The sequence below is a fragment of the Aegilops tauschii genome, chromosome 5 (genome assembly GCF_002575655.3).
Source record: "Aegilops tauschii subsp. strangulata cultivar AL8/78 chromosome 5, Aet v6.0, whole genome shotgun sequence".
NCBI classification, from domain to species: Eukaryota; Viridiplantae; Streptophyta; class Magnoliopsida; order Poales; family Poaceae; genus Aegilops; species Aegilops tauschii.
In genome coordinates, this window is record NC_053039.3 from 373,344,187 (window position 1) to 373,358,097 (window position 13,911).

The window sequence follows — 13,911 nt, forward strand, 5'->3', positions numbered from 1 at the left end:
GTGGGCCGGTTTAAGGAGAAAGGGATGACGAATATTTCCTTTACGAGGAAGCAAGACCCGGACTTGTATTCAACTTGTAAGAAAAGATAGACTAGTCCTAGTCCTACTAGGACTCCGCATGTAACCCGCCCCTCTAACTTATATAAGGTGGGGCAAGGCACCCCAAAGAGGGACAAGTAACAAGAAACAATCTCTAGGGCTAGACACCGAGAGCCGGTTCCCGGCGACTCTCCCGTGATCATAATGAGACCTAGCCTCAAACAGCATGTAGGGTTGTTACCGGATGATGTTTCCCGGGGCCCGAAGCTGTCTAAATCCTTGTCTTGTATTGCGTCTCTCGATTCCGCTCAACCCCTCTCAAGCTACCACATAGATGCGTTGGCCTCGCGACTAAGTCCTCACACTAAGGACATCTGCCGTGACAAATCCACGACAGTTGGCGCCCACCGTGGGGCCCGCGCATAGTGGTGTTGAGTTCTTGAAGGGATTTTCCTAAGGATCGAGAGGTTCGCAATCAGCTAAATAATTAACAGACGGTGCGTGAAGCTCTACTCTGGATCAAGGGGATGAGAGTGCCTGTTATGCGCCGCCACGACCGGATGCGTCGCAAAAGCCAGATTGATTTTTGCTGAAACCGCTGGAGAGTCGCCAAGGCCGACGAGAGCGAGTCATCAATCCAAAAACCAGATCGATTTTTGGAGCGTTGTACTGCGTGGCCGAGACCGACAGGAATTCAATCAGTTGCATCAATCCATTTTGTTTCGTTCGCGTACTGTACACAGCATTGCGTGTGCTTGACTTACAGCAGCTCCACGCGTGATTCACCTTTACTTGACGGCAGCCACGGGCCCAAGGCAACCGCAGTTTTTTTCGCTGCTATTCCAGATTTGACGGATCAGGAACATCTCACATGGAAATCAAAACTGATACTACTTGATCTACTAGTACTATACTTCTAGTACGTGGTCAATGTCATGATTGATCTCTCAAGTCGTTGTCAACTAGTACTCTGTTTGTCACATGAAGGCCGAGCGGAGCTGCAAGTTCAGATTGGTTTTTTCTCTAAACACTATGTCTACCCAAGGAAGTTACCAAGAAGGATAAGCAGTCAGTACAAGCTGAAAGCACCTGGAACTCTGAAATCACGGACTGCCCACCGGGCGAACTATGCATGCATATCCTGCAGTAGCTATAGGTCAAAAAAAGGGCCACGAGCCCACAACCTGGAGGAGACGGATCGGGGATGGTAAAACCGACCACGACCAGGACGAGCACGGGACCGGAGGATCGACTCGGACTTGGCAGCCTTGCGATCCTGCCTCCGCCGCTGTCATGCCTCTATGCCGCCATTGCTCTGAATCAGCCGCCCGACGCCTCCGTTCGCACCGCGCCAGGCTCTCGTGCTGGACGCCCTCCTCCACCTGGCCGTGCTGGTGCGCTAGTGCAGGGCCGCCTTCCTGCCGCCGCCGATGAGCTGCCGGTTTACCACTGCGGGATCTCCTCTGGCTCGACCCGCGAGAGGCCCGGCCGGCCCGTCAACCCGCTGTGGGGTGCCCTGCTTTGCTGTTTCTGCAGTCTCGCCCGCATCGGCAAACCGCCCTAGTCCCGCGACTCCCCGCCGGGTCACAGCCGTTGAGTCCCTTGCGCCGTGAGTCGCCGCGGCCTCGCGCGGTTTCCTCAAATTGCTGCACCGGTTCACTCTGTTGCCGCGCCGGCTCACTCTTTGAATCACCCTGAGAACCGACCGACCATGAGTCGCCGCCAGGCCTCAGCCGCCGGATCGCAAAACGGTTAAGTCGCTAGCCTCCATCACTGCAGGTGACACCATGAGCTGTTCTGTGAGCCATGGCTTCTGAGACACTGATCGCCAAAATCGCTACTAACTCGGGCGGATCAAGCTGCTGTCCTTCTGCCTCGAGTCACCGCGCCTATAGCCCGCGGCCTCGGGCCCGTCCTCGTGTTGGCTGCCGCCGCCTCGGCCATGTTTGTTTCAGCCGCCTTCCACCTCTGAACGGGTTCTCTGCAGTTCTGTGCTACTGTGGGTGAGAAGAGGGCGAGGGAAAAAGGATACATCCTAATAAGCGCCTGCATGTTACCTTACATCTTTGAGGCTGCGGTGGGAAAAGTGGATTACTAACCGCATGATGACCAGAGTCAACAAAAGGAAAAGACAAAAGTATGGGAGATCACGCAGCAGATGAATTAATTGGTGCTAGTAGTCTGCATGCAAATCATCTATCGTCAAAGCAAATCAGACAATTGTAATACTACGGGTACGGAGCGCACACTGGCAAACGTTCTGGCCTAGTGTTTCGTTCGTGCCACACTACCCGATGAACGGACGTGCGTAAGTCACCACTCCTGTGGCCCGGTCTACATCAACTCGTCAGTCTGCACGGCTTACCACGCCTGCGATTGACTCGCTGTCCGTGTGGCTTGCCATGTGATTGACTCGCCGTCCGTCATCCAGACAAATCAGGTGATACCCATCCAAGTTTGTTTTGTTAGCACATGTTGTTTTTGTCAAAAAACAAGTTTATCTTTGCGTTGGTCTACAATATTGTTTATACAGGGCAATTATTTATGACAAAAAGTGGTATTATACCGAGGAGATGGAGGCACGCCAACATTTTTTGGCACGGGTGGTCGTCGTTACTCAACGGACTCCCGCACCGGCTTACAGCGCCGTGGCCGTCTCTCGCGACCACGCCGGCTTACAACGACGTGGCCGTCTCTCGCGACCACACCGGTTTACAACAAGGAGGACAATTTGCCCGTTTGCACCGGCTTACAACGCCACGGACGACTCGCCCGTCCGCCCTCGCGGCCGGTTCACGTGTCTGCGCCGGCTTACAACGCCGTGGCCGACTCGCTATCCGCGCCGGCTTACAAAAGTCACGGCCGACTCACCCGTCCACACCGGTTTACCACGCCGTGGCCGGTTCACCCGTGAGCGACTTCAACTTCACCTAGCGATCATCAATTTCATGGCGGATTATTTCCGGCCTGGTACATCAGGGCAATTGTTCACTACATCAAAACGATGTGGTTAACTCGCCCGTCCGCGCCGGTTTATAACACCGCGGCCGGTTCGTCTGTCTGGGCCGCCTCTGATGCTGAGGTCGTCTTTTCCGTCCGCCTCTCGCAGCCTGGTCTACATCAACACACCGAGCAACACTTATCTGCATGAGCTGTGTATTGAGTATGAGCAGGTCACTACTTGGGAAGCCCGGTTTTCTTCCAACAAATTGGAGGCAAATTATCATATGTTATCAGCCGCCGTCTGCACCTGGACGGCTCAATGGACATGCGCACAAGTCACCATCACTACAGTTTGGTTAAGCTTCAAACAGCCAGTTGGAAGGAACCATTGGCCGAGTTGCTGACACGGCTCATAAGGGATCATTTATAACCCGCCGCAGTCACCTCAACCTTCTGTGGATACACATCGTGTTATCAACACCAATGATATACAAGTTATGCCAGTTTATATCACGGTTAAATATGGAGAATCTCAAGCCAACTCCTCGAGTCATCTTGAGACTCGGGGGCTACAGTGACATGACTCGGGAACCCCGGGTCGTTGGAGGGAATGATAACCCGGTTCCGGAGGCTGCTACCATATCGATGAAACTTTAAAGGCCGTCAGAAAATTGCCGGTTCAAATAAAGATTCCGGTTTACAATCTGGTTCAAGAGATATCTTTCTCCCGCAAGGTTTTGAAGCTCTCAAATCCGGTTCAAACGTCCGACTCAAGGTAAATTTGTATCTTAAAAAAGCTTTCAAGCCTCTTAATATCCGGTTTACAAATTTCCGGTTTAAAAAGAGGTTATCTCTCGCAAAGTTCGAGTTCTCAGTAAAAATTAAAGGGACCAAAGAGAGTCTGTTACAAAGCACAACTCAAATATAGGTACCCTGCTTTAATGACCATTGGGAGCTGATCGTATTTGAATTTAGCTTAACCCTTTTGGTGTGACCCTGATCGTATTCGAATCAGAGTCGTTAAATATTCTCATGATCACCAGGGGGCTTCCTGTTCAAACATAGGTCGTATTCGAACCAAAGAGAACATAGCTGTCGAAACCCTTTTGATCGGCACACTGCCGAGCTCATTGGGGAGTTTCTTGGTCATATTTGAACCATAGCTCAACCCCCTTTGGGAACCGACGTGGATCGTATTCGAATCAGCGTCGTTAAACAACTCTCAAGGTCATTTGGGGGCTTCCTGTTCAAACAAAGGTCGTATTCGAACCAAAGAGAACATAGCTGTCGGTACCCTCTTGATCGGCAACGCCAAAGCCACTGGGGGCTATATGATCGTATTCGAATCTTAGCTTAACCCCTTTGGGATGGTTTTCTGATCGTATTCGAATCAGAAGCCTCAAAAATTTTCGAAGTCTCTTTTTGCAAGCAATTTTTGGATTTTATTTGAAGCTCTTTTTTCATATCTGAAGTGTATATGAGTGGTTTCTATTTAACCCGGCTTGATTTTCGATGATAAATCGCCAGCTTATGACAATCATCATCTATGTGGAAGCATTGGCTTCTAAGGATCGGGTTATCACCCTTACTGCACAGGTCATGTAAACCGGCAGTACAAATTCAATATCACAGTGGTTATATGTGAGATATTATGACCCGCCCTGCGGTAAACCGCCAAGGGATCTTGTGATCTACTTGTGTGCAGGATAAGACTACATTTGGGTGGTTACCCGCCCTGGCTTTTAACGTTAAGTCGCCAGGGCATATGTTGTTTGAACTCTGTGCAGGATTTACAGGGCTATGACTTACATAAATGATTAAGTTCAAGCCCATCATCAAAGATTGAAATTGGTGTCTCAAAAGGGTTATCAATTCTTGGTTTTCTCAAAGGCTATAAGCCGCCGGGTTGTAAAAATTCCGGCTTACAATGGAGGCGTAATAAATCGCCATCAGCCAAGAGCCGCCGGGTATTTAAACTCCGGATTTACTTGTCAACAGATAAGGTATTTGGAATCTTTAAAAAGCCAAACTTGGCTGGATTTTCATTATGATTTGAATGACTGAGGTTTTCAAACCAGGTTAGTCAGATCTTTAATAGCCAACATGGCTGGATTTTATTATGGTTATCAGAAACTAATATTATGATTGAGGTTTTCAAAGTCGCTTCAGCGCAATGGCTATTATTTTATCAATGGATATGATTTATTCTACAATGGAAGGAATAGTCCCGAGTCGCCGCAGGCTTACAACCCGGCACTTGGGGGCTACATTATTCAAATTGAGATTACATCAAATGTGCAAGTCCCATGTCACTGCCAGCATGCACCATGGCACTTGGGGGCTAATGCAAGATTACTTTTTATTGGCCTTGTTGAAGACCCGACTCATCATATTATGATAAACCGGCCCTTAGGGGCTACCAATTGCTCCTGTCAACAATTCAAGGTACATAAGTCTTAATCCATTATATTGAAGGATCCACTGTTTAGTTGGTAAATCACAAAGCTCTTAACCTTGTGGACGTGGGTTCAAGCCCCATGGTGAGGGTTACATCATATGATTATTTTCAATGAAAAGTCCCAGCTCAGTATTATCTTACTAAGCCGGCCCTTGGGGGCTACAAATTGATGTTCAAATTTACATGATCATATTTATAAAGTCCCTGCTCATTATTGCATAATGACCCGGCCCTTGGGGGCTACACTGGTTGAAGTTTTTGAGAATCAGGCAATTACAAGTCCCAGGTTGCTGCAAGCATGACAACCCGGCACTTGGGGGCTACATAATATGGAATATTCAGTTTTTACTAGTGATTGGGATGAACAACATGGATTTCTTCAAAGTGGCAGTATTCATATTGAGGCAAGTCTTAAGCCATCGCTTTGTTCTGCTCAAGACTTGGGGGCTACAGGTATTATATTATTATCGAAGAAATATTTTCAAATTCTTTGTTTTGAGCAAACCAGATTGACCCGGCGTCACCAATCATTATGACCCTGTGTCTACAACCCGGCGTCATCAATAATCATGAACCGACGTTGGCAACAATCATGACCCGGAATTATCAGCTTTTATAACCCGACAATGGTGGTAATCATAAACCGGCAAGTTTTACATCTTCAAGCCGGCTGGATATCAGTTGAATATTTCAGAGACTAATATTTTTGTCAAGTCAGAGCATTGAAAGCCAATTCAAATGGATTCTTTATTTACAAGAGCCTATATCAGAAAATGGGTTATGAAGCTGGCCTATTGACCCGGATATTCCAGGAGAAAATGTCAAGGACTCAAGGATGATCAGGTGCCGGCTTACAAGAATATTTAACCCGGAGCACAACCTGTCAAATTTGTTCTTGTGTTTGTTTTACAGGATCAGTTTAACATGGATAAATCCAAAATTAAACTGGGGGCTAATGTCGGGGATATACCCCGCGATATGACCCGGCCAGACTTGGCGACTCACCAGAGACCTGGCTGGAGCTTGGCGACTCACTGGTGATCCGCCCGAACATGGCGATTCACAGGTAACCCGTCTGGACATTGTGACTCACTGGAGACCCGGCGGGCGGATCAGACGGACGACAAGGCCCAAGGCCCAGCAGGCTGGCTTATACTCTGGTGGGCCGGTTTAAGGAGAAAGGGATGACGAATATTTCCTTTACGAGGAAGCAAGACCTGGACTTGTATTCAACTTGTAAGAAAAGATAGACTAGTCCTAGTCCTACTAGGACTCCGCATGTAACCCGCCCCTCTAACTTATATAAGGTGGGGCAAGGCACCCCAAAGAGGGACAAGTAACAAGAAACAATCTCTAGGGCTAGACACCGAGAGCCGGTTCCCGGCGACTCTCCCGTGATCATAATGAGACCTAGCCTCAAACAGCATGTAGGGTTGTTACCGGATGATGTTTCCCGGGGCCCGAAGCTGTCTAAATCCTTGTCTTGTATTGCGTCTCTCGATTCCGCTCAACCCCTCTCAAGCTACCACATAGATGCGTTGGCCTCGCGACTAAGTCCTCACACTAAGGACATCTGCCGTGACAAATCCACGACAGAACCCATCTAATAAGTTTAGGTTTAGCATCTTTCTTTTCCATAAGATATTTAATAGTAGCATGATCCGTGTGAATAGTTACTTTAGAATCAACAATATAAGGTCTGAACTTATCACAAGCAAATACAACTGCTAAGAATTCTTTTTCAGTAGTAGCATAATTTCTCTGAGAATTATCTAGAGTTTTACTAGCATATTGAATAACATTTAATTTCTTATCAACCCTTTGCCCTAGAACAGCACCTACAGCATAATCACTAGCATCACACATAATTTCAAAGGGTAAATTCCAATCAGGTGGCTGAACAATAGGTGCAGAGATCAATGCTTTCTTAAGCATTCCAAATGCTTCTATACAATCATCATCAAAGACAAATGGTATATATTTTTGTAATAAATTAGTCAGAGGCCGAGAAATTTTTGAGAAGTCCTTAATGAACCTCCTATAAAAACCGGCGTGACCAAGGAAACTTCTTATACCTTTGATGTCCTTGGGACATGGCATCTTTTCGATAGCATCAACCTTGGCTTTATCAACTTCAATACCTCTTTCAGAAACTTTATGCCCCAAGACGATACCTTCATTAACCATAAAGTGGCACTTTTCCCAATTCAAGACAAGATTAGTTTCTTCACATCTCTGCAAAACTCGATCAAGGTTGCTCAAGCAATCATCAAAAGAGGATCCATAGATGGAAAAGTCGTCCATGAAAACCTCACAAATCTTTTCACAAAAGTCAGAGAATATATCCATCATGCATCTTTGAAAGGTAGCAGGTGCATTACATAAACCAAAAGGCATACGTCTATAAGCAAAAGTACCAAAAGGGCAAGTAAAAGTAGTCTTTGATTGATCATTGGCTGACACAGGTATTTGAGAGAAACCAGAATAACCATCTAGATAGCAAAAATGTGTATGTTTAGATAATCTTTCTAGCATTTGATCGATAAAAGGTAAGGGCTAATGATCTTTCTTAGTAGCCTTATTTAATTTGCGGAAATCAATTACCATCCTATAACCTGTAATAATTCTTTGTGGAATCAACTCATCTTTATCATTAGGGACGACAGTAATACCTCCCTTCTTAGGGACACAATGGACATGACTTACCCACTGACTATCAGCAACGGGATAAATTATACCTGCCTCCAGGAGCTTTAGTATTTCTTTTCTTACCACTTCTTTCATCTTAGGATTCAGCCGTCGTTGATGATCACGAACTGGTTTGGCATCTTCTTCCAAATTTATTTTATGTTGACATAGAGTGGGACTAATGCCCTTAAGATCATCAAGAGTATATCCAATAGCAGCACGGTGCTTCTTCAGAGTTTTCAATAATCTTTCTTCTTCATGCTCTGAAAGGTTAGCACTAATAATAATAGGATATATCTTCTTTTCATCAAGATAAGCATATTTAAGAGTATCAGGTAACGGTTTAATCTCAAACACGGGATCACCCTTGGGGGAGGAGGATCCCCTAGGATTTCAACAGGAAAATTGTGTTTCAGGATAGGTACCTGTTTAAAGAATACTTCATCTATTTCCCTTCTTTCATTCATAAACATATCATTTTCATGGTCTAGCAAATATTGTTCTAAAGGATCACTAGGAGGTACGGCAATAGAAGCAAGACCAATAATTTTATCCTTACTGGGTAATTCCTCTTCACGGTGTTGTCTACTAAATTTAGAGAAATTAAACTCATGAGACAAATCACCCAAGCCAATAGTAACAACATTCTTTTCGCAGTCTATCCTAGCATTAACTGTGTTCAAGAAGGGTCTACCAAATATAATGGGACAAAAACTATCTTGTGGGGAACCAAGACCAAGAAAATCAGCAGGATATTTAGTTTTCCCACACAAGACCTCAACATCTCTAACAATTCCAATGGGTGATATTGTATCTCTATTAGCAAGTTTGATGGTAACATCAATACCTTCTATCTCAGCAAGTGCATTTACATGCATAATTTCTTTGTATAAGTCATGAGGTATAGCACTAGCACTAGCACCCATATCACATAAGCCATGATAACAATGATCTCCTATTTTAACAGAAATAACAGGCATGCCTACCACATGTCTATGTTTATCTTTAGCACAAGGTTTGGCAATTCTAGCAGTTTCACCGCAGAAATAAATAACATGCCCATCAATATTATCAGCCAAGAGATCTTTAACAATTGCAATATTAGGGTCAATTTTGATTTGCTCAGGAGGTGTATAAGTTCTAATATTGCTTTTATAAACCACAGTTGAAGCTTTAGCATGATCCTTTATTCTAAGAGGGAAAGGTGGTTTCTCAACATAAGCAATAGGAACAATAGGATCATTATAAGTGATTGTCTTTTCTTCAGCTTTAATAGGTGCAGCTACTTTTACTTCTATGGGAGGATGATATTTGAACCACTTCTCCTTAGGGAGATCAACATGAGTATTAAAAGATTCACAGAAAGAAGCTACTATCTCTGAGTCAAGTCCATATTTAGAGCTAAATTTACGGAAAACATTGGTATCCATAAAAGATTTAACACAATCAAACTTAGGTGTCATACCTGACTCCTTACCTTCGTCGAGATCCCAATCTTCAGAGTTGCGTTTAATTCTTTCCAATAAATCCCATTTGAATTCAATAGTCTTCATCATAAAAGAGCCAGCACAAGAAGTATCGAGCATGGTGCGATTGTTATCAGAAAGCCGAGCATAAAAACTTTGGATAATTATTTCTCTTGGGAGCTCATGATTGGGGCATGAATATAACATTGATTTAATCCTCCCCAAATCTTGAGCGATGCTTTCTCCTTTGCGAGGCCAAAAATTATATATATAATTCTAATCAGGATGAACAAGGTGCATAGGATAAAACTTCTAATGAAATTCCAATTTCAATCGTTTGTAGTTCCATGACCTCGTATCATCACATAGCCTATACCATGTCGATGCATCTCCCTTCAAAGATAAAGGGTAGACCTTCTTCTTAATAACATCACCGGGTATACCTGCAAGCTGAAATAATCCACAAACTTCATCCACGTAGATTAGGTGCTCATCAGGATGCTTTGTTCCATCTCCTGCAAAAGGATTAGCAAGCAATTTTTCTAACATACCCGAAGGAACTTCAAAGGGAACATTTTCATTAGGTTCAGTAGGTTGAGGAGCAACTCTTTGCTCTACTGGTCGGGGTGAAGATACCCCGAACAAGCCCCTCAGAGGATTACTTTCATAGTAACAAGTGACAGTAAATTTCAGCACACTATATAATTTTTTCCTTACCAAATTCCACCTACCAAAGGCGCTTCACTCCCCGGCAACGGCGCCAGAAAAGAGTCTTGATGACCCACAAGTATAGGGGATCTATCATAGTCCTTTCGATAAGTAAGAGTGTCGAACCCAACGAGGAGCAGAAGGAAATGATAAGCGGTTTTCAGCAAGGTATTCTCTGCAAGCACTGAAATAAGTGGTAACAGATAGTTTTGTGATAGGATAATTCGTAACGAGCAACAAGTAACAAAAGTAAATAAAGTGCAGCAAGATGGCCCAATCCTTTTTGTAGCAAAGGACAAGCCTGGACAAACTCTTATATAGAGAAAAGCGCTCCCGAGGACACATGGGAACTATCGTCAAGCTAGTTTGCATCACGTTCATATGATTCGCGTTCGGTACTTTGATAATTTGATATGTGGGTGGACCGGTGCTTGGGTGCTGTTCTTACTTGAACAAGCATCCCACTTATGATTAACCTCTATTGCAATCATCCGCAACTACAACAAAAGTATTAAGGTAAACCTAACCATAGCATGAAACATATGGATCCAAATCAGCCCCTTACGAAGCAACACATAAACTAGGGTTTAAGCTTCTGTCACTCTAGCAACCCATCATCTACTTATTACTTCCCAATGCCTTCCTCTAGGCCCAAATAATGGTGAAGTGTTATGTAGTCGACGTTCACATAACACCACTAGAGGCTAGACAACATACATCTCATCAAAATATCGAACGAATACCAGATTCACATGACTACTAATAGCAAGACTTCTCCCATGTCCTCAAGAACAAACGTAACTACTCGCAAAGCATATTCATGTTCATAATCAGAGGGGTATTAATATGCATAAAGGATCTGAACATATGATATTCCACCAAATAAACCAACTAGCAGCAACTACAAGGAGTAATCAACACTACTAGCAACCTACTAGTACCAATCCCGGACTTGGAGACAAGAATTGGATGCAAGAGATGAACTAGGGTTTTGAGAGGAGATGGTGCTGGTGAAGATGTTGATGGAGATTTCCCTCTCCCGATGAGAGGAGCGTTGGTGATGACGATGGCGATGATTTCCCCCTCCCGGAGGGAAGTGTCCCTGGCAGAACAGCTCTGCCGGAGCCCTAGATTGGTTCCGCCAAGGTTCCGCCTCGTGGCGGCGGAGTCTCGTCCCGAAAGGTTGCTTATGATTTTTTTCCTCGACGAAAGACTTCATATAGCAGAAGATGGCCACCGGAGAGCCAACAGGGGGCCCACGAGGCAGGGGGCGTGCCCTGGGGGGTAGGGCGCGCCCCCACCCAGGTGGCTAGGTGGGGCCCCCTCTGACGTACTTCTTCTGCTCAATATTTTTTATTACTTCCAAAAATAACTTTCGTGGAGTTTCAGGACTTTTGGAGTTGTGTAGAATAGGTCTCTAATATTTGCTCCTTTTCCAGCCCAGAATTCCAGCTGCCGGCATTCTCCCTCCTTATGTAAACCTTGTAAAATAAGAGAGAATAGCCATAAGTATTGTGACATAACGTGTAATAACAGCCCATAATGCAATAAATATCGATATAAAAGCATGATACAAAATGGACGTATCAGCAAGCCACAGCAACATTTTCATGGTGCCATTTCAATATTTGTGATTTTTCCAACTTGAATAATGATTTAGTTCATGCATTTAAATCACTCAATTAAATATTTAATTCTGTTGAATGCTTGATTTGCTGGGTATGTTTACTTTACAGTAGTTTGAAGCTAACTAAGTTAGTTAAAGTCAGTAGAAGTAATATTTGGTTATGTAGAAATAAAATGACTATGGAAAAAGTTAGTTTGGTTAATATTTTCTTAAGTCAGAAAATGAATTATAGTAAGTTAATATCATGGTTAAGTTTGCTGAATAATAATAACGAGAGAAGTGATATGAGTTGTTGATGATTAATGGTTAGTACTTGATGTGGTTGACCATTTATTTTTGATGATATGTGATGCATATTGTAAGGTTGCATTTTCATGGCATATCATGACACTGGTTATTTTTACTTTGAGTTAAACCTGAAAATAACTCAACTTGAACCTATCGTTGATCGGGTCATGGTGCCACTGAATCGAGTTTTTCCCAGTGCAACCACATTTGCCTTTATGGGAAGGCCTTTATTCGGTCCGTTGTCATGCCTCTGGTCGGTGCCTCCAACGAGGGAAGGTTATGGGCGTGCGTTACCCTGGCCCGGTAAGCGGACATAACCTTGTGTGCCCGTAGTTGTTATGGTACCTTGTCCCCGTCTATGACTGTTTATGTTTTGCCACGATGGTGGCCGTTTTGCCACGACGGTGGCCGTTGGTGCCTTTGGTAGGCACGGGGCCACCCAGGACTTAGCCCAGTGGGGAGTAAGTCAAAGTGGCCGGGAGAGTGTCATGGCAATGGAGGGGTTCCGTTGGAATGCTGTTGGTCCACCTGAATGGGAGTGCGAGGCCATGGATTCCGTTTTGTGGGTACAGTGCGCTACCTCTGTAGAGTGTATTTCATCTATCGATAGCCGCGTCCTCGGCTACAGACACAACTCGGAAGTAGGTCACACCATGGGTCAACATTTAAATAATCACGCACACTAATGTTTATAACATGGCACTGTTGGAAACATGATGGTTGAGAAACTATGTTGATGATGGAGACCAAAGTGATGGTCCGTTTGTGATCCGAGAAAGATCACCGTTTGGTTACGAGGTAACCAGTTTGGAGAGACTAAAGTGTTGGTCCGTTTGTAATCCGAGAAAGATCACCGTTTGGTTACGAGGTAACCCATTTGGAGAGACCAAAGTGTTGGTCATTTTGTGATCCGAGAAAGATCACTGTTTGCTTACGAGGTAACCCGTTTGGTAAGAAAGTCCGAGGGACTTGAGGCACGAGATCATGTTCACTGCATCCCTAGTATAATTTTGCATTGATGATAATTTGTTTAATATCATGATATTGTTTGTCATTATGTTTATACTTGTTGTGAGCTTGCAAGTACATTCAATGTATTGACCTGGCGTGTCATGCCAGATTTCAGGAAAGTCTCGTTGGATTGGAGTGCTGTCCGAGTCTAGATCGTGTCCACATTGGTGTCCCTGTGCTATGGAGTCCCCTTTTATGATCGAGGCCCCTTCGTCGTTGTTCCGCTGCGGCGTAGTTGTCACGATCGAGGCCCCTTTTATGTTCACTAAATAATGTACATATTGTTTAGCCGCACGTGAGCCGCTTGGCCTCGCAACTTGATGTAATGTGAACTATGTTCTGCTGGTATCAATAAAGCGGTTGTTTTCTGTACCAAGATGCTGTGTGTTGCCAGAAGACATGATCTCTGGGCTGGCAATGCAAGGTAGAGCGGTTTCTCTGAGCCGGGGTGCCACATAGGTGATTTGCTCTTGCTAAAAAACAGAAATTTTTGCGCTCAGGAAAATAATTCTCATTTTTAACAGAAGAGTGCTTTTGAGTTTATTATTTTTGCAGAATATTAATAAACAAATTTCTTAGGTCGTCCTAATTTTTCAGAATTTTTGGTTTACAGAAGTATTCGAAATATCCAGATTGGTACACACTGTTCTGTTTTTGACAGATTCTGTTTTCTATGTGTTGTT